Raw genomic sequence first — 8544 nt, 5'->3', positions numbered from 1 at the left:
ATTAATGTTTTAGATATACTTATAATAAACTGATTTAAACTTCTTCTATAAGAAAAATAAAGAGCACTTCTTTGTAATCAAAGATGAAGCCTCACCTTCCAGTTGCTTTCTCATTAATTAGTTCCTTCAGAAATAAGGTCTGAAAGCTGTGATTGATAGTTTTTCATATAATGAATACTCGTGGGACGTTGTGTAGCCTGTTCTCTTCCATGAAATTAAAATATAAATCAACGCAGGTATTTGGTTCCTAATATTTTAAAATGTAATGTGACTTTAAAAAATATTTTGTATAAGTCTGTGTGTATAGTGTATATATACCTCGGGTTTAAGTTACTGACTTTGAGTTATATTCTAAAGAAAACCTAATAACACAAAATTAATGCTATCCATAGTAATAACCATGAGAGGAGAGCTGACATTGGACATCCCCCTGTAAAAAGTGAATCTGGAAATGGATCTTACACTTTTTCACAAAAGTTAACTAAAAATGGATTATAGATCTAAATGTAAAACTCAAAACTACAAAACTCCTAGAAGATAACATGGGAAAATATCTAGATGACCTTGGGACTGTCAATGACTTTTTTCTTATATAATACAAGTGTGTTCTATGAAAGAAAAAATATGTTGGACTTCATTAAAATTAAAAAATTCATACTTATCTGAAAGGGCACTTTTGAGAATTAGGAGAAATTCATGCCATATTTCTTTCATAGAGTAGCTGTTCAGATAACTGTGGTGAAGAATTTCCACTGAAATGTGTCTAGAGGAGACTGACCAGGATTGATATAATTCCCCTCTTTTACTGAAAATCTGGCAGATATATTTCAGAACGTTTTTCTTAATCTGATTTAATTTACATAACCTTCTCTATGAAGTGAAATTTTCATTCCTACTTTGCTGATGGTCCAACAAGTTCAGAGTGAAGTGTTTTGCCAAAGTTCACAAAGATAGAATAAGTGATACAATCAAAATAAATCCCTGGTTTTTTATTCAGAGACTTTTTGCTTATTATTTTCAAATATGACTTACAAGAAAATAGACTATAGCAGCTATGGAACAGGGTACTAATTAATTGTTTGTTCACTGGAAGCATCAAAGAGAAATTAGAAAAGGAGTGCTGAAGAGGAAATTTATATGTTACGAGTAATGCAGGATTAGAAATGCTTTAAGATTCTCCAGCCCTGAGAGTGTATGATTCCATAGGTCATCCAGAGAAAACACAGAATTAGGTGAGGAGGGATAGACCCATATTTCATATCATTTAATATACTGTTCTTATTTTCTATTTTTTGCAAATAATGAATAGATTCAAATTTATGACCTATAGCGGAAAATAATCTGAAAAAAATTATATCTATATCTATATCTATCTATCTATCTATATATATATATATCTCAAAACCTCATTGCTATATATCTGAAACTAACACAATATTGTAAATCATCTACACTTCAGCTTTTAAAAAAAGGGAAAAACTTGTAAGAAAAACTAAAACTTTAAAAAAAATCCTTACAAAGAAAATTGCAGGGGCAGATGGTTTCATGGGTGAATTCTATCAAACATTCAAAAAGAATTAATACCAATCTTTGTTAAATGCTTCTAAAAAGTAGAAGTATGAACACTTTGAAATTCATTTGATGGGGCCAGAACCACCTTGATACCAAAGTTAGACAAAGATACTACAAAAAGAAAACTGCAGGATAATATCTAATAAACACAGATGAAAACATCTTTAATAAAATATTAGTAAATCATATTTCAACAGCACATGAAAAGGATTATATACAATGACCAAGTAAGACTTATTCCTGCAGTACAGGATCAATCAATGTGATTCACCACATCAATAGAATGAAAGATTAAAAAATGCACATGATCATCTCAGTAGATGCAGAGAAAGCATTTGACAAAATTCAACATCTGTTCATGATAGAAACTCTCAACAAAACAGGCATAGCAAGAACTTACCTCAACACAATAAGGATCATCTATGAAAAGCCCATACATAACATCATAATTAGTGGGGAGGAAACTGAAAGCTTTTCATCTAAGAACTGGTAAAAGACAAAGATGCCCACTCTCACCACTTCTATTTAACATAGTCCTAGAGGTCCAATCCAGAGCAATTAGACAGGAAAAAAGAAATGAGGCATTTAAAATGGAAAAAAAAAAAGAAGAGGTAAAACTATCTTGCTTTGTAGATTTCATGATTATGTATGTAGAAAACTCTAAATATTCAAACAAAAACAAACACACAAATGAAGAAACTACTGTTAGACCTAAAAATAATTCAGTAAAGTTGCAGGATAAAAATTGACATATAAAAATCAGTATTTCTATACACTAACAATGAACTACCCCCAAAAGAAATTCCACTTCCAAGAGCAGCAAAAACAATAAAATACGTATGAGTACTTAATGAAAGAAGTGAAGGACTGGAGTTCTTGTTGTGGCTCATTGGGTTAAGAACCCAACTAGTATCCATGAGGATGCAGGTTTGATCCCTGGCCTCAGTGGGTTAAAGGATCTGGTGTTGCCATGAGCTGCAGTGAAGTTTGCAGGTGTGGTTCAGATCTGGTATTGCTGTGGCTGTGGTGTAGGCCTATAGCTGCAGCGTTGATTTGACTCCTAGCCCAGGAACTTCCACATGCTGCAAGAGAGGCCATTAAACAAAAAAAAAAAAAAAAAAAAAAAGTGAAGGACTTGTGAATTGAAAACTATAAAACATAAGGAAATTAAAGATGACAAAGATAGATGGAAAGACATCCCATGTTCATGAATTCGGAGAATTAGGCCTGTTAGAATGTCCATGCTACTCAAAGTTATCTACAGATTGACTGTAATCTCTATTAAAATCTAAATGACATTCTTTACAGAAATAGGAAAAAATTCCAAAATTCGTATGGAAGCACAAAGATCCTGAATAGCAAGAGGCATCTTGAACAAGAAGAATAAAGCTGGAGGCATTACACTTTCTGATTTCGAATGTAATTATAAGCTATAGTCATCAAAACAGTATGTTACTAATTACAGTAACATTCAAAACGGACATGTAGACCAATAGAACAGAATAGGGAGCCCAGAAATAAATCCACACATTTATGGTTAAATTATCTTCAACAAGAGAATCAAGAACACGCAATGGGTTAAGGATAGTATCTTCAATAAGCCATGTTGGGAAAACTGGACATGCAAAAGAATGAAAATGAACCCTCATCTCACACTATATACAAAAACCAATTCAAAATAGGTTATAGACTTAAAAGTAAGATCCCAAACTAAAGATATTAGAAGAAAACATTGGGGAAATTGTTCTTGACATTATCCTTAGTAACAATTTTTTTGCTTATGACACAAAAGCACAGGCAGCAAAAGAAAAAGTAGATAAGTGGGACTACATCAAACCAAAAAAGAAAATTGCACAGCAAAGGAAACAATCAATAGAATGAAAAAGAACCTATGGAAAAAGAGAAAACATTTTCATATATATATATGACAGTGGTTAACATCCAGCACATATAAGGAATGCATACAACTTAATAGCAAAGAAAAAAACCACCCCTCCCAAATAATCCAATCAAAAAACTGCACAGCAAAGGAAACAATCAATAGAGTGAAAAAGAACCTATGGAAAAAGAGAAAACATTTTCAAATCATGTTGACAGTGGTGAATATCCAGCACATACAAGGAACTCATACAACTTAACAGCAAAGGAAAAAACCACCAACCCTTCCCCCAAATAATCAAATCAAAAAATGGGCAAATCCTTGAACAGACATTTCTCAAATGAAGACATACACATGGTGAACAGGTACATTATTTATCATAAGGTAAATGAAAATAAAAACCACAATGAGACATTCCCCCCTCATACCTGTTATAGTATGGCTATTATCAAAAAGACAAAATATTTCAGGTTTTGGTAAGTACCAGGATAGAAGGGAACCCTTGTACACCAGAGGTTCCTCAAAAATTTTAAATAGAACTATCACATGATCCATGAATCCCTCTTCTGGGTATATATCCAAAGAAATTAAATTAATACATTGAAGAGATATCTGCCCTCCCATGTCTACTGCAGCATTATTCACAAAAGCCAAGATGTGGAAACCTATGTGTGTGTCAATGGTGAATGAATAACAAAAATGTAAAGTATGATCTTATGATATGCATATGCACATACACACACACGTACCACACTCCAGAATATATTTTGGAGCATTATAAAGAAGGAAATTCTATATAAAATAAACCAGACTGAGGAAGACAAATACTGCATTATCTCACTTAAATATGGAATCTAAAAAAGACAAACACATAAAAGCAGAGATTAGAACCATGGTTTCCAGTGGCTGGAGGGTGGGGGAAGTGGGAAGATATTCATCAATGGAAATCAGATTTCAGTTTGGGGGGTAAGTTTTGGAGATCTATTTTATAGCATGGTGACAATAGTTAATTCTGCATTGTATTCTTGAAATTCTCTAAGAGGATAGATCTTAAATGAAATCTCCACACACACATGTAACTATAGAGATGATAAGTTTATGTAGCTTGATTTTGGTGACCTTTTATATTGTACACTTAACATATAAAAACATCAAGTTATATACCTTAAGTATATACAAAAATATCTCATTTTTTTTGGCTGTGCATGGCATGTGGAAATTCTCTAGCCAGCTATCGAACCAGCACCACAGCAGTGGCAATGCCAGATCTAACAGTAACTAACAATCCCAAATCCTAATGGCTCTCAACAAAACATGTTAATTTTCACAAGTCCGTCTTGAATCAGCTAAGACTCTGAAAGACAAGTGTCTTTCCTTCCTGGATGTAGGCTGACAGACACTTATCAGAGACATTCCTATCACTGTAGAGAAATAAGAAACATGTTGAACTATGTTCTTAAGCTCTTAAGCACTCAGAAATGACTCATGGAAATTTTGCTCTTTTATTGTCCACCGAAAACGACAGGGCCATTCCTGCATCTATTGAGGTGACTAGTTAATCATCCCACAGAGAAAAGCACCATAAAGGAAGACAACCCAGAGAGGGATTTGGGATTTGAACCCATCTCATAATTCACAGCAGTGTTCTTCCTTCTAGTTTAGATTAGGAAATGAGGTCAGGAAAGTAGAGTAGCCTGTTAATAACCGACCAAAATTTAATCAAAGATAAAGTTTGGAATTGAGGCAAGCCGAGCTCCAAAGCCCTGACTCTCAGTCCATTGAACTCCCCATGAGTATTTTAACATTGTATGTGCATCAGAGCCCTATGCTATCTTTGGTCCTTTGATGTATTGACAAAAAGAAGCCTGTTTTTTAACTGTTGTATTCAGTGCCAGCCCTGAATGGCTATGGGCTTTTTTTGCCTTGAGAGTCAGATCTTTCAAAAAATTCAGAGTTTGGGAGTTATGTATGATATAAAAGTAAAGGTCATCATATCTCAGGTTTGCTAAAGAGGATAAAACGTAAGACTTCCTCTAGTGGAGACATACACACATTAAAAATTAGAATCCCCAAGCCATTCATCTGGCATTGCTTATTCCCAAGGAAACTTCGGCTTGGGACTAGTAAGTAAGAGCTTTGTGCCGGAGTTCCCGTTGTGGCTCAGTGGTTAATGAATCCGACTAGGAACCATGAGGTTTTGGGTTCGATCCCTGGGCTTGCTCAGTGGGTTAAGGATCCGGCGTTGCCATGAGCTGTGGTGCAGGTCGCAGACGTGGCTCAGATCCTGAGTTGCTGTGGCGCTGGTGTAGGCCAGCGGCTACAGCTCCGATTAGGCCCCTAGCCTGGGACCCTCCATATGCCGTGGGAGTGGCCCAAAAAATGGTAAAAAGACAAAAAAAAAAAAAAAAAAGTTTTGTGCCACATTTAAGTCTTCAGGACTGAACTTTTTAAAAGGTCCCTTTGAAAATTTTTTGATAGATTGGTTTTAAAATATTTTTAAAAATGTTTTATGTGCATCAGAGCTCTGTGATACCTTTGGACCCTTGATATATTCGACAAAGAGGAACCTCTGTTTTGACTGCTGTATTGGGTGCCAGTCCCTGAAAGTGACCCTTTGCACTTGACACTTATTCCTGCTTAATTTCTCACCTGCTGCAAAAGCAGTGGGAAAGATTCTTAGGCTTTCAGATCAGTACAGGTAGCTCCTGGTGACCCCACAAACAGTTTGACCCAGGTAGTATAAATACAATTACCCACCCAGGAACATCAGCCTGTTTTGGAGAAATGAGGTTGGGAAATGGAACAGGTGGCCTATTCCATATGTGCGAGGAAGAAAACCAAGGCTTGTGTTTTAAAATGTTGCTCAAAGTCACAGTCAGGTGTTGAGGAGAGACAAACCCCTGTCCGTGGACACTCCTTCCCCCTGACTCCTCTTCCTTACTGGTAGCTTAGCAACAAGCAGGCTTGCATTGTCTCCACAGGACAATAGCCGGACACCCACATAGAGCTTTGGAGTTCCCTGGTCTAACATAGAAACCCAACCAGGAAGCTGTCCTTCCTTGTCACTTTAGTCACCTCCAGGCCCCACCTCCTGTGTATAAACACATAGGGCTCTGGGAGGCGGCCCCTTTGCTGGAGCCTCTCCCTGGAGCATATGGTCCAGTCACGCCCAACATGGACACACTTCATACAACGTAGGGTCTCCTGAGTGCCCTGCTCCTCCTCTGCTTATAGGTCTTCCACCTCCAACCTGATGTGACATTGACACTGCAGCATGGGTGTGACTGTCTCTACAGGACATGGGTCAGGGAGGATATTCACTGCCTGGGTTGCTTTATAGTAAAATCTGTGCCTCATCCACGATGCCACAGAATATGTCATGAGCTTGCACACTATGTGTCAGACCCAGATATAAATGAAGAGAGGAAGGGGCCCTGGAGCATCCAAAATAGATGAGGAATAAGAGTTACAAAATTACAGAAAACAGATGTCTTGTGTGATGCTTGGAGAAGAAAAGTCATATTTTAATGTTTCTCCAATGAGCCTTGAGGAAAAGAGATTTTACATGGCCAGAAAATTCAGTTGCTCCCAGTCATGTGTCCCCAAGCTTTCTGGTTTATCGTGGTCACACCCTATTTGGCTCTGGATCCCATTGGATCTGTTAGGTCAGGATGAGTGTCCAGGGGTTTTCCATTGATTCCACCAGTAAATGCCTGCCCTTCTAGAACCATGGACACTACACAGTAGAGCAGGAACGGAACTCAGAGATGACTTAATAAAGTCCTTCATTTTGCAGATGAGGAGACTGAGGACAGAATGGAAGATGTTTTGGGTGATCTGACTGAGGGAAAAAAAAGAAGTGGAAGACAAGTTCTTTGATGTTCTGGAACTTCAAGGCCTGATTTGACTGGTTTTCTTATAGAAATATCATTTGGGGTATTTTCTAAAGCTGCAACTTTCCAGGAGGTTAAAAGTGCTCTGGCGGGTGGCTGGGGTTCTCACTTTCTGTCCTTCTCCTGCCAGGAAGGACCAGCTCCTCCTCATCCACATTGAGAACTGTAACCATTTCTTCCACACCTGTGTTGGCTCTCCCCACCAGGCTCAGGCTCCCCCAGCCAGACTCTCTCTCTAGCCTCCTTTCATCCCTATTTCTGTTTCCTTTTAATGGTGTCCAGTGAGTGGCTTTTCTCTGAAACTGAAGCAATAGGAAAGAAAATCTTCATGTCCTCATGGCTCATTTTGTTTTGAGCTATTTAAATCACTTAGGTTTAACAGCCTAAACAAAAAGATCTTCTATATAATATGGTTTAGTCCAGTTTACCAGGTTTGTTTGTGGGTGTTTGCATGGGGGTTGGCATCAAAAGTCCAGGGATTTTCAATGGCTTTCCAGTTTATGGACATTTTCTCCTCTTAGCAACCACATTCAGGTGGATTGAGCAGGGTTCTAGCATGTCCTGTTCCTACTATAAAATATTCTAACATGACTCATTTGACTTTAGTCTTGGAATGCTTGCCAGTCAAAAGCTGGCAATCAATTTTTGGTAAAAGATCACATCCACCTGTCATTAACTACAATATGGGGCTTGGGAATAAATGCCTTAGAGGGAATTTAAGGTAAGGTGTCATCTTAAAGACAGAAAATATTTCCATCTCAGTTCTCCAAACCTATTTTCCAGGTTTGGTTAATTGTGGTCACACTCTCCTTGGTCCTCAGACCAAGGTCAAGGTTGTGTGTCGTCATGTGAACGAGAGAAACTGCTTCTCCATAGAAACCTACTTATAAATCAGAATATTTCCAGCCGCGCTGACTTCCTGTGAGCTAATCTGAGGATCTGAGGCAGAAGCAGGAGAAGCCAGCACAGTATTACCTAGGGCAAATTATTTCTGACCAAACTCTGAGGCTGCAACAGGGTCTAACTTCTAACTCTTATCGTCCATTTGGCACCACTTTGACCCAGACCATCTCAACAGGCCAGAAGCAAATCTCCATCTAAGGGAGGAAGCAGGAAGGAGGCAGATCACAGCTATGACTTTATTATGTGTTTTATGATTTGCAAATCACTTAAAGTCCATTATTTCCTCTGATTTTTACA

This window comes from Sus scrofa, chromosome 6 (assembly GCF_000003025.6).
Source record: "Sus scrofa isolate TJ Tabasco breed Duroc chromosome 6, Sscrofa11.1, whole genome shotgun sequence".
Lineage (NCBI taxonomy): Eukaryota > Metazoa > Chordata > Mammalia > Artiodactyla > Suidae > Sus > Sus scrofa.
This window is presented reverse-complemented; position numbering follows the sequence as displayed.